Source organism: Pleurodeles waltl, chromosome 1_2, assembly GCF_031143425.1.
Source record: "Pleurodeles waltl isolate 20211129_DDA chromosome 1_2, aPleWal1.hap1.20221129, whole genome shotgun sequence".
Taxonomy (NCBI): domain Eukaryota; kingdom Metazoa; phylum Chordata; class Amphibia; order Caudata; family Salamandridae; genus Pleurodeles; species Pleurodeles waltl.
The window spans coordinates 233,687,593-233,700,977 of NC_090437.1; positions in this window are offsets into that span (position 1 = coordinate 233,687,593).

The window sequence follows — 13,385 nt, forward strand, 5'->3', positions numbered from 1 at the left end:
CTCCTGCTACAGGCCCCAAGCACACACTTCAATCCTTCTGAACCATGCGGGGTTTACCTCTCACCTACAGATGGAGAATCTGTTAAAATCTGATTGCCTCGGCCTGGCCTTTAAGTACTGAAGGCTGGTAGTGGCAATGGGAAAACCAGTTATCACTGATTGGTAGGCAAAGCAGCAATACTACGGAGGTGGGTGTCTGGACTGCCCCATACATCCAGTGATTGGTAAGAATGAAATGCACGGCCCAGAAAAGACAGCTCAACCAGAAAATTCCCCCTTACTCCAGAAGGAACTGCACCACTGCCCTGAACGTGGTTAACAAGCCACTAGTGGTCTGATGTCTTAGGTTATGTGCATTTGATAGTGCTGCTTGTTTTGAGAGGTGTTTTCTGATACTGAGGGCTCATTTCCTGATTAGCCGGTGTTTGTGCCTTGCATTTCCTAAGGTTATCAAAGGGAAGAGGAAAGCAGCAGCAAATACGAACAAACCCTGCACCTACACACAATTCACCTTGCAATAACTCTGTATGAGTGGGCACCAGTAAACTCTGCTATGTGGCTGTGAACAGGGATTTTGCCAAACTCCACTCTCCAAGCAGAGGACAGAGAGGCAAAACTGTTCAAACTCTGTCTTCAGAGCGGAGTTTACCACACGGCCCTTAAATAAAACTATTACAAGTGTGCTGCAAATAAAACATGATAAAGAATATTTTTTTCCTGGACAAAGTTTTTTCAAGAACAATTGCTGTATCAAGTCAAGGAACACAATATGGTACGATGTGACATAGCAGCAGTCTACTTCAAAAGGAATTCATAATTGCATTGAAAAGAGACAGGAATTGATAAAGATGGAATGTGACCTGTGCTCACTTCAAATGTGTCCTACTATCACATCAGACAACAATGACACTAAAGGGAACTAAACGTCTGTGTTTCTGGATGTATTAATTGTGAAAGCAGAAAATCCAGTCAGTCAAATTGATGTTAACCAGAGGCTTAAGAAGGCTAACCCATTGTCCCATGTTCTAGTGGGTAGAAGCAAAATGGGAATGACGCAACAATAGAACAATGGGGGAGAGAGATGGCTGAAAGCCCCATTAAGTAAGAATATTATCCATATTACTTTAGTAAAATCAAAGGGTCATGGCTAATGCCAAACCTAAAAAGGGAGGAGTTATCATCCATGCTTGCAACCTTCTATTTCACCTATTGATAATTAGCATCAATTATTGGGAGGGTTTTCTTGAGAAGGCTACAAAACTGGGCAGCAAGTGAAAGCATCTTGACAGATGTGCACTTAGAATTTAATCAAATGATTGGCATTCTCGAACAATGTCTGAATTTACATCTGATAATATCCAAGTATTTTATATGCAGGAAGACACATGTACTTGGCTTTCTTCGACCTGTCCTCCGTGTTTGACATGGTGGACAAATGCACATTTTAGAACTTTTTGGACTTACTAGGCATAGATAAGGATCTGATATCACTTATACTGTCGCTACATTGCTGTCTTCGAGCCTCAGTTTGATATGGGAGGAATGCAGAATGTACTGTCCCCTTTAATTCTAAAAATGTGTAAGGCGGTGAAGTGTGAGGGCTAAATGCCTGGCCGTGTTATATTGAGTGGGGGGATAGCCTCAAGTATATGGAGAGACATCATCTGCAGGTAACCGACAATAAGTTTGGAAGAAGCTTTTAGGTATTCTTCTATGATTTCTAATTATGCTTGTAGTCAGACACCAGGTTGCTGTACCTGGAAGACGAGCTTCACATGGTGTTGTGGATTTTGCTTAGAGTATGTCTAAAGCAACCTTTACAAAAGAAGTCCTCCGAGATGTGATGGTGGAAAGTCTCCAAATCTGAATCTGTGAATGGTTTATGCTGTTTCATTACAGTGGAAAAGTAGAGTGAACTAAACATAGAGTTACCATTATTTATTAGGACTTTGCAAAGCATGAAAGGGAGAACACAGAATGAAGGAACCTTCTGTGCGGGCTTACATTCTAGCATAGTTCTGCACTGGTTAGGAGTTCTACTTAAATGACATCATGGGCTAGTATAAATAGAACGTATTGCCATGCTTTAAGCCGGGTCTATTTGCAATCATAATTAGTTTAGTTTCCCTAAAATGAAAAACCCAGAGCAATGGGTCCATGGCTGCCCGTGTGACGTGGAGTCTAGGCAGCTGAGAATGTGGGTTTTTTTCTGTCAGTTTTCGTATTTTATTCTTCTCATATGCACGTACTTGATATATATTTTACCGACGGTTGTGAGTAAATAATGGACTTTTCTAAAATGGTTTAAATTGCAGTATGTAGCCCAGGAGCTGTTTTGCATTCGATATTTACTTTGCTAATCTGATTCTGTTGGTTTCAGGAGGCCTGGAAATATTGCCTAAAAGTAGCCTGATTTGAATAAAAATTTGTTCTGTTTTGCAGTAGATTTCATTTATGGTCTTAAAGTTGATGTATTGTCGTTTTTATTAGGGTCGAGTCTGCAAGTGCATGTGATGAAGCAGGAAAAAAGAAACTAACAAACATTTATATATCATGTAATAAAATCATATAAGAAAAATGAAATTTTATCAAAGAAAAAATAATGGGGGTTATTCTAACTTTGGAGGAGGTGTTAATCCGTCCCAAAAGTGACGGAAAAGTGACGGATTTACCACCAGCCGTATTACGAGTCCATTATATCCTATGGAAATCGTAATACGGCTGGTGGTATATCCGTCACTTTACCGTCACTCTTGGGACGGATTAACACTCCTCCAAAGTTAGAATAACCCCCTATGTGTGTAGAAAATGTGCCCACAAAGTAGTTCGCCATTATTATAAACAAGCTTAATTAATCATGAACATTCGGCAATGTAGTAATCCGTCATAATTGCAGCTATATTCTATGATTTTCTCGTTAAACTGTTATATGCTTAGCTTAAATTTAGCAGAGGCTTTGGCCTAGTCGCCTGGTCTCAAATTTTAACTGTGTGGTTTTCACTTATATTAACAAAGATGTGTTTATACCTTTAAACTGTATTTTTCCAGTAGAATGACTAATACACTTATCTCAAGGTTTTGTGCTAGGCAAGTTTCATCCCCTTTGAAGCAAGGTCAGTTTCTGTAGGTGCAGACAATAAGGACACTGATACAGAATTAATTGGCAACTTTGTTGCTACTTGTGTTCCAAAACCCGAAGGACACCTTATGCATAAATGAGTGCTAAGAGAAAGACACTATTCATTGGTCAAAGAGAAGCCACCCTATGAACCCTCCAATGGAAAACCCTGAAGAATTTGGAACGTTTTCTTACTTAAACCCATCGGACAAAGAGAAGTCAGCCATTTTCACCTTGATGCCATTTTGAAGCCAGATTCAAGACACCATTTTAAATGACACTTTGATGCCTTTTCTCTATCCCAGAGAAAGAGACTTTGAAGAATTCTCACCCTAGAGACTTTAACTTTACCCCGTCTTGTCCATGCAACAACTTTTGCCCCACTTCCCTTGCTGCCGCAAGGAAACTTGCCTGAACTTTGCCCCTTTGAGATCTGCCCCATGCTGATCGAACCGGTACCTGAAGGACGAAGACTTCCCTTGAGTGCTGATTGCATTTGGTAATTATGAAAGGATAAATGTGTTATTCATTGTATTTTCTTTCTTAGGTACCAACTGCTTATTTTGACAGAGACCAAGTTAGAAGTTTTCTAAATTCATGTTGATTACATTATTTTGCATGAAGCCCCACATGCCAATGCTAGTCAGAGGATAGTTGAGGTATTCATTTGATGCACCATGCTGAATTGAAATCTTGTTATGCTGACCAACGTATGCAATTAGTCAAATTCAGTTACTTTTATTAGTGATTTGCATTGCTATAACCGAGTGCATTATAATCCAGATTTTGCGTAGATTGCGTTACTTCCGTCGCTATGGACAGCTAGTAATGTTCGTATATGTATGCCATTTGATTTTGAGACTTACTTATATTGTGTTAGCTTTGTTAATATAGGGAAATAAACTCATTAACTTTTAATAAACAGGTGTGGTTAATTATGACTGAAAGGTCATGGTGTGTCAAATTACTGATTACTATTGATTCTTGATTTGTTGATTGATGACTAATTGAGTATTGAGTATTGATAATAAATGATTATTGATTATTGATTTGAGGGATCCGACTATTTTGGATGAGGAGGACTCAACTCGGTCAAAAGATTCATCGACCTCCGGCATGTCCATACATAAGTAATTTATAAGGACTGGACGCGCTATCAGTAGATGGTAGCAGAGATTGATGGTTTCGTCCTTTGGGACCCCATCCGAACAATAGACGGATTCGAGTTATAATTTTCTTTAATAAAAAAAGTTGGAGAGATGATGATGCCCTAAATCCCCAATGACTTTCCCGGAATCTCAGAGCTTGCAAATGGAGGAAATGTAGGTGTGAGAATATTTTTGGCGTTTGTAGTGACAGTATGAGTTAAGTTAGGGTTTTGCGCTTGCACAGCTTATGCCGCAGATGAATTGTGGAGTTTGTGATGATTTTTAGGGGGTTACGAACTCCAGTTAAAATTTTAGAGGAGTGGTACTCCAAAGTGTGAAAGTAGGGAAGTCGTCGAACTTCATATGTGTGTAGCGCTTTGTGCAGGAAAAATTGTCCACGTGGTTGTTGATGTTGAGACGGGCCCTGCGAGGTCAAGAGACTCTGGAGTATGTTGAAAAGTGTATGAGACACTTGTTTGATGTTGTAATTTGTTCGGTTTAATAGGTTGATCGGGCGTGGTCAACAAGTCAGTAAGAATGTTGAAGAATAAAAGAAAATTTCCGACTTTGAGATTTGATGAATTCTAAAGTGCACTAGAATAGTTAATTGATCAGTTGAGAGTAAAGTTTGCAGGTCAAATTTTGCTTGCGAAAGTGGGAAACCGAGAAAGATGGAATAACTGCTGAGGCTAGTGAAAAATCCCTAAGGTTTCTGAAGCGATTGTATTACCCTTCCTGTAGTAAACTGACAGATTTATTTTCTTCTTTTATTAGTGCTCGCGATATATTGCAGAAATTAGTTTTGAGTGAAGTTGAAATAAGGAAGACAACCCGCAAGACTTTGTCAGCCGCAGTGTGTGAGTGTGACATCACTAGGAGCCGCGCTGGGGTAGGCTGGTTGGTGAGAAGGGTCGCGCATGGATTGGATGCAGTCCGTGAAGCGCAATTGGTGGGGAAAGGCAAGCGAAGAGTATTCCGGGAATTAAAGTCACTTATTGATTACATATTAAGAAAGTAAAAAGACGGAAAGATAAAATTTTTCAAAGCACTTAGGAGTGCCTCAAGGGGAGATGTATATATTAAAGCAAATGTAGGAGAAAAAACACCGCCTGAGGGTACACCAGCTTACATCGTAATCGAAGAAAAGGGTGTCGCACCATGTTTTTGTTAAAGCAATGGTGTAAATTAACAGAAAAGCATGGAAGTGTAGTGTTTCCCATCCATGGGACATTTAACCTAAGAGTCTTGGAGAATTTGAGATTTGCGCTATACGACATGAAAATACCTCTGAGACCAGCACAGTTTGAAGCATTAGCAATTTGGGAACAAATGGCTAGAAGGCAATTACAAAAGAAATTTGAGTCAAGAGTGAGAAAAGTAGAAAAGACACTAGCGGATGCTAAATGGGATAGCACCCAAAAAGTTTGGAGATCAGATATATTGCAGGGAATTAAATTGTTTCCAGCAATTACTGACGAAGCAGAGACGGAAGGAAGGAAAGCTACTCATAAAACAAACACGAGTCAGTCCAGAGATAGAGAAAACAAGAGTAACTCGAAAAGGTCAGACGAATCAGATGATGAGGAGTTCATTCTGCAATTGCTAAATGATTGTCCACCACCATATGTGGAAAACGAAAATGGCCCAAGCACTAGTACTGCCCCTCCAGAACCAATACAGGGTACTGTAACTCAGAATTTGAGAATATTGCAGAGGCAAAGTAGTCCCGATATGCCTTTTACACCAGAAATACCACAAGTTCAGAGAATATATCCTGACATGACAAAACTGAAACCTGTTAATGATTATCAGCCACAGGTCAAAAGACGCTATTATGATGAGCATAATTTGGAAATGACTTCTAATTTAATGGTGCAGGGAGGACAGAATTACCAAAGACCAACATTGGTTCAAACCGAATCAACACAAATATTGATGCCTCAAGAGCGGATGCAAGAAGTGCCAAAGTACACTCAAACAGCGTAAAACCAGTTAGACATGCCAGCAATGATGAACCATAATGTGGGAATTAACATGCCACAGAATTAGGGGAACAGACAGAATCCGGACGCAATTTCTTTGCCTATCACTGTAGGTCCGCCAGTACCAATATATATATACAGGCAAAGCCAAATGTATGCGATCAAGGTGTAATGACGCAGAATGAGACAGGAAGAAGATACATAGAAAATACCCAAGAAACGACTCCTATAGGAACACTGTCAAACAGATCTGGGTCTTTGTTGGAATTTACCCAATTCCAATTTGTGCTCTGTCAACTGAGGTAAGGTCAAGTCCACCACTAATAGTACAGCTAACTTCAAAAACAGAAATGTTACAGAAACCATCAGTAGCAGTAGACGTAAATGCCACATTAATGGGACTAAACGCACAACAGTTAACACAATGGTTGAACAGCTTGAATTCCCACAGATAACACCCAGCGGGAAAGGAGAAGAATATTTGAATAAAACAAGATTGGACATGGAAGCAGATGAACTAGTTGAGGGAACGATGGGTCTGAATAGGTTAGAATCATACACAGAAGAAGAGGTGAGATACATTTGCCCTAGAGTTACAAAAGAAGTGAGCAGCATACATAAGAAGTTACAAGAAATTGCAGACAGACACAAAATAGACATAAATAAAACAAAGCACTTGAGCAGAAGTTACAGGTTAGACTTTGAGACAAAAGATTTTGAACACATGATATCTGCAGGAATGAAAACACACCTTAAAGAAATACTGCAAAGCGCGCAGGTTTGGAGATGTTTGGACAAGTGGGAGAGTAGGTGGGTTAAGAAAAAGGATAAGAAGAAAGAAAGTACCCCATATCGGAATGAGAAAGTACAACAGAATAATAATCTGATAACCATGTTACCAATGAGAGAGACAGCAGGGGGAAAACTTATCCATGTACCATGGCACAGGTGTGACATTCAATCCTTTACGGATGATTTCCCTAACTTAAGAGAGAATCCGATCGAATGGTATCAACAAACAGATAGATTTGTGAAACTCGCAAAATGTCTTTGGGAAGACCTAAACACTTTATTCAAAATTGTAGTTCCGGCAGATTTGTGGGAAGATTGTAAAAGGTCTGTAGGTTGGCCAACAAGTGAACCAGAAAGAGATAGGGACACAGGTGCACCATCGCCTACGGTAATGAGTTTATACTATAATGTGATTGAGCATTTGAAAACAAAGGTTGCGTCGAAAAATGTAGATTGGCAGAGAATTGACAGAACAGCACAAGAAGTTAAAGAGTCGATACATGCATACTATGAGAGATTGTTGAAAGCATTTAAAAATTACAGTGGCACAGAAACAAGTGAGGCAAAGGACATGCTCCATTTTGTATTCAGATTTGTGGAAGGATTGAGACCTGAAATTAGCCAGATGATTAAAATGCATTTGATTTGTTGGCAGTCAAAATCGATCGATGAAGTGTTGAACTAAGCAAAATACTGCAGAGATGAGATTAAGACAAAGCAGAAAAGGTTGAAAGAGAAAGTGATGGTGATGCAGTTTAGAGCAGCTCAGTCAGGTTTGCAAGGTTTCCAACAACAGTTGCTGCAGCAGCAACAGCAGGGAAATGATATGTTTCAGCCACAGATGAGAGGCAGAGGCTGAGGAGGTTTTGTGAATAACGGTCCTGATTTAAATACTGTTGTCATTCCTAATGGTATACCGGCAATGAAGAAGGTGATGCCATGTCACATGTGCGGAATCGTCAGACATTGGAAAAGGGAGTGCCCAATGTTGGTGCAGGAAGGTGTAGGTCAGCAGAACAATGATGTCAATGCTTTTCGGAATGTGAGAGGATCAAAATTGAGGGATCCAAACCCAAATTTCCAAAATAATGTAAATCATATGCAGGGTCTACAACCTATACAACAACAGCAGGTGCAAATGCCCTGTGTACAAATGGCACAGTTGCAGCCAATGCAACATCAGTTTCCTATGGTACCTAATCAACAAATGCAAGTACCCTTAGCACCAATGAATCAGCAACAAGTAATGCTTCCTCAACAGGTCACAGATCAAGGAATGAATCAAAGTGACACAGTACATCAATTCCCGTTACACAGTGAGAATGGAATAAACAATGTATGGGAGAGTGAAAGTTCAGATGAGGAGGGAAATTGTATACTTGCAGCATCTTTGGAAGTTGATCAAAAGGGACCATATGTGGAAGGAAGTGTTATGGGTCACAGCGTTTCATTCTTGGTTGACACAGGAGCTACACGCTCTACAGTCAGAAGTATTGAAGTACCATATTTGCCGCTTTCAGGGAGAACAGTTCAAGTAATGGGAGTGGCAAATAGGTATCTGACAAACCCAATTACAGATCCAGTACAGGTCAGAATTGGTAACTTTCAAGGGTTACATAAATTTGTGGAGTGTGACTCGAGTCCGATATCCCTATTAGGGAGAAATGTATGGTGCAAATTTTGATGCTCGATTATGTGTTCAAATAATGGAATTAAAATTCAGACAAACAGTGATGAGGAACAGTTTAGGAGAGGACAAAACGGAAACTGTCGATGAAGAGTATCCCCTGATTACTCTTAATCCTATGCTCACTGAAGCAGATATTCCAGCTGAGTTACAGGAAACAGTTGAAAAAGAAGTGTGGGATATGACAGGGAAAGAAGTAGGATTGGTCAAAGGAGCAGAACCAGTGAAGGTAACTGTAAAACCTAATGCAAATTTTCCACAGACTCCACAATACCATATGTCACAAGATACTCTCATGAAAGTTGCCCAACTCATTGACGAATTTGTGAAACAGGGAGTACTGAAAGAAGTACTAAGTAGTCCATGCAATTCACCAATCATGGGGCTAATAAAACCAAGTGGAAAGGTCCGAATTGTTCAAGATTTGAGAAAAATAAATGACATAATAGTCAAATGTTGTCCCGTAGTACCAAATCCAGCTGTAATAATGTTTCAAATTCCCTGTGATGCAGAGTGGTTCTCAGTCATCGATTTGTCACAAGCATTCTTTTATGTGCCTCTTCATGAGGACAGCCAATTTCTCTTTTGTTTTAAATTCCTGGACAGAGTCTACAGTTGGTGTTGAATTCCTAAAGGGTTTTCGGAGTCACCATCAATTTTCAATCAGATTCTAAAGAAAGATTTGGAATCATTGGAATTACCTTTTGAATCAACCTTAGTACAGAATATTGACGATTTACTGATCGCATCCAAGACAGAAAATGACTGTACAGTTGACACTATTGCCTTACTGAACCATTTGGGAAGGAATGGACACAAAGGGCCTGATTACAACTTTGGAGGAGGTGTTAATCCGTCCCAAAAGTGACGGTAAAGTGACGGATATACCACCAGCCGTATTACGAGTCCATTATATCCTATGGAACTCGTAATACGGCTGGTGGTATATCCGTCACTTTACCGTCACTTTTGGGTCGGATTAACACCTCCTCCAAAGTTGTAATCAGGCCCAAAGTGCCTCCTTCGAAATTGCAATTCTGCCAAAAGAAAGTGAAATATTTGGGTCACCAAATAGAAAAAGGGTCAAGAAGAATCATGAAAGAAAGAATAACGATTATACTTCAAATGAGTCCACCCAAAAACAAGAAAAGAGGTTAGAAAGTTTTTGGGAATGCTACTGTCGCCAATGGATTCCCAATTTCCCAACTCTAGCCAAACCTTTACTGAAACTGACCCAGAAAGATGCGCAGGATGAAATGGTGTTGAAAAGAGATGAAATTGATGCCTTTATTGAATTAAAGGAATGCATGTGCAGAGCTCCAGCTTTAGGTATGCCTGATTACACAAAGCCTTTCACATTGTTTTGTCATGAACGTGATGCATGTTCCTTGTCTGTCTTGACTCAAGCCCATGGTGGCGTAAACAGACCAGTAGCATATTTTTCAGCTACTTTGGATCCAGTCGCAGCAGCCTTACCAGGATGCTTGCGTGCTGTAGCAGCAGTTGGTGTAAGCCTAAACCAGAGTGGAGGAATAGTGATGGGACATCCTTTAACAGTTATGGTCCCTCACTCAGTCTAAATACTTTTGACACGTTCCCGAACAGAGCACATGACTGGTGCTAGGCTTACAAGGTACGAGACAATAATTTTGGGATCACCTAATGTGCAGCTGAAAAGGTGCACTACATTGAGTCCAGCAACTTTGTTTCCCAGTGAAAATGTTGAAATTGAGAACGCCGAAGACATCGAGCACGACTGTCTTCAGGTGACTGAATTTTGTACTAAACCAAGACCTGATATCAAAGATACTCGGATGGAAGAAAATGATCAAATTATTTTTGTTGATGGTTCATGTTTAAGAGATGCACTAGGAATATTGAAAGCAGGATATGCTGTATGCACAATAACTGGTGTTCTAGAAGCATCTTGGCTTCAGGGAGTTTACTCTGCACAAGTAGCTTGCCAACTTTCCGCATTAATGAAAGTCACCATTTACACTGACAGTCAGTATGGATTTGGAATAGTGCATGACTTAGGACAATTGTGGACACAAAGAGGCTTTATGACCTCTTCAGGATCACCAGTGAAAAATGGTGAAAGAATAAGAGAATTGTTACATGCTATTCAGTTACCAGGAGAAGTAGCAGTGGTAAAATGCAGTGCACACTCGAAATCACAAGACTTTGTTTCTTTGGGAAATAGATATGCAGATCAAGTTGCAAGGTTTTGCGCATTGAATTGTATATTGCTCAGAGACGAATGGAACCTGATAAATGAGCCAGAACTTGAACCAAGTGGAGCCTTTGCTCTAAAAGTCGTAGACACAATCGAAGAATTGAAATTCCTACAAAATAATGTCAGTAAGGATGAGAAACTCTCATGCAGTAAATTACAATGCGTAAAGAAGCCAGATGATTTGTGGGTTTCAAATGAAGGAAGATTAGTTTTGTCAGACAGCCTTTTGACACAAATAGCTAAGCTGTACCAAGGACAAGCACACATTGGAAGAGATGCCATGATTAGGTTATTCAAAACTGATTGGTTTAACCTCAAATTTCGCCAAGTTGCTGAAGCACTTTGCCATTGTTGCGTCATTTGCCAACAAATGAACGCAGGGAAGGGAACCGTAGTAAATTTGAGCCACATTGGAAGAGCAAGTGGGCCATTCAGCAGGATGCAAATGGATTTCGTTGGGATGCCTATGCATGCAGGCTTGAAATATGTGTTGGTGGTTGTGTGTACTTTAAGTCACTGGATTGAAGCATACCCTACATGCAGAAATGACAGTCTCACAGTTCCAAAACTACTCTTGAGAGAACTAATACCACGTTTCGGATTTCCGGTCTCTTTAGAATCAGATAGGGGAAGTCACTTCAATAACGAAGTATTCAAACTACTATGTGCAGCATTGTACATTGAGCAAAAATTGCACTGTAGCTATCGCCCTGAAGCATCAGGACTAGTGGAACAAATGAATGGCACGCAAAAATCAAGAATGGCGAGAATATGCGCATCCACAAATTTGAAATGGCCTGACGCGTTGCCTTTGGTCTTAATGTCAATGAGAAACACACCTGAAAGAAAAACTGGACTATCACCGCATGAAATTCTCATGGGCAGAGCCATGAGACTTCCAGCAGTTCCTGCAAATGCTCTTGTAAATACAGATGATATGGTATTGAACTACTGCAAAGGTCTGGCTGATGTGGTCCACTCTTTTTCTCACCAGGTGGAGGCAAAGACCTTGCCACCGATCCAAGGTCCAGGACATGCCCTGAAAGCAGGCGAATGGGTGGTGATAAAGAAGCACGTGAGGAAGTCGTGCTTGGAACCCCGTTGGAAAGGACCTTTTCAAGTGATTCTGACAACTACCACCGCTGTGAAGTATGCGGGGGTTCCCAACTGGATTCACGCCAGTCACACGAAAAGGGTGACGTGTCCCACAGAAGAGGAAATTGAAGCACTGAAATTACCCACAACTGACAGGAAAGTACCAGGCACTAACACAGAACGAAAGGTGCCTGAAAGCGAACAAGAAGAAATTGAACCAGAAGAAATATTCTCTGAAGAAGACAAAGTCAATCCTTTTGGGGACAACAGAGAAGAAGCCTCAGAGGGTGACAAAGATCCTATCTCAGGTGAAGAAGCAGGGAAGCCTGATAAGAGGAGGGCTTTCCCAGAAGCAGACGATACGGGAAAAGAAGTAGAAAACCTGATTGACCTCCTCGAGGAAGGAGACAAGACAGAGCAAAGCAAAATTGTTCCAAATCTTCCAGAACCGGTTGAAGGTCCATCAGGTGAAAACAACAAGAAACGGAGACAAAGCATATCGCCAGTGAAATCAAAGACTAAAGAAACATTAAATGAAAATGAATGGCCAAAGCTAAAGGAGAAAAGAAAGGAAGTATCTTTCATAACAGCATTGAACAAAGGAAAAGACACAGCCAAAGAACCAGACATAAGCGAAAGGGAAGCGAAGGGAGATGCAAAATTGAAAAGGAAAAGAATACCGAGCAGAAGGTACTCTGGTCCCGAATGGGCATATACCGCCACTAACGATTGGTCAGATGAATTTCTATCTCTTAGTCTTGAAAACGAAGAAGCAGAACAACACTTTGGTACTTAAAAAGTGAAATTTCATGAACATTACCGATTAAGACATTGATAACCTGATTGACTTTTTGAAACAGATTTTGAGACAAAGCTGCTAATCCGATAAGAAACTAAGCTGCTAAAGAAAACCGTGTGAACTTTGACCTCGTTCATCTTTTATATATATATCTGCACTTTTGATTCGATAATGTGTCTTCAGCTTTCTGATTCTATATAGATTATGGCAGACAATACTACACAAGGACATAAAATGAAATATTGTAAATACATGTGTATAGGTCTAATAATTGCATGTGTACTAATAATTATGGCAATAATTATTGGAATGCATGGAGGGAATGAAAGAGACGCGAATGATGCTTCTACCTTTAAAACTACTACTGAATTAGCTCCTTTGTAGAAACTCGAACAAGACGAGAAATATTTACATGACAAGAAAGAACTTTCTTCTAACGTCTTCTATCGCTTGCTGAATGAGTATGTTGAGACAATGGACACGAAAGACTGTTATGTGTGTACACAAATACCTACCTCAGTAATAGAA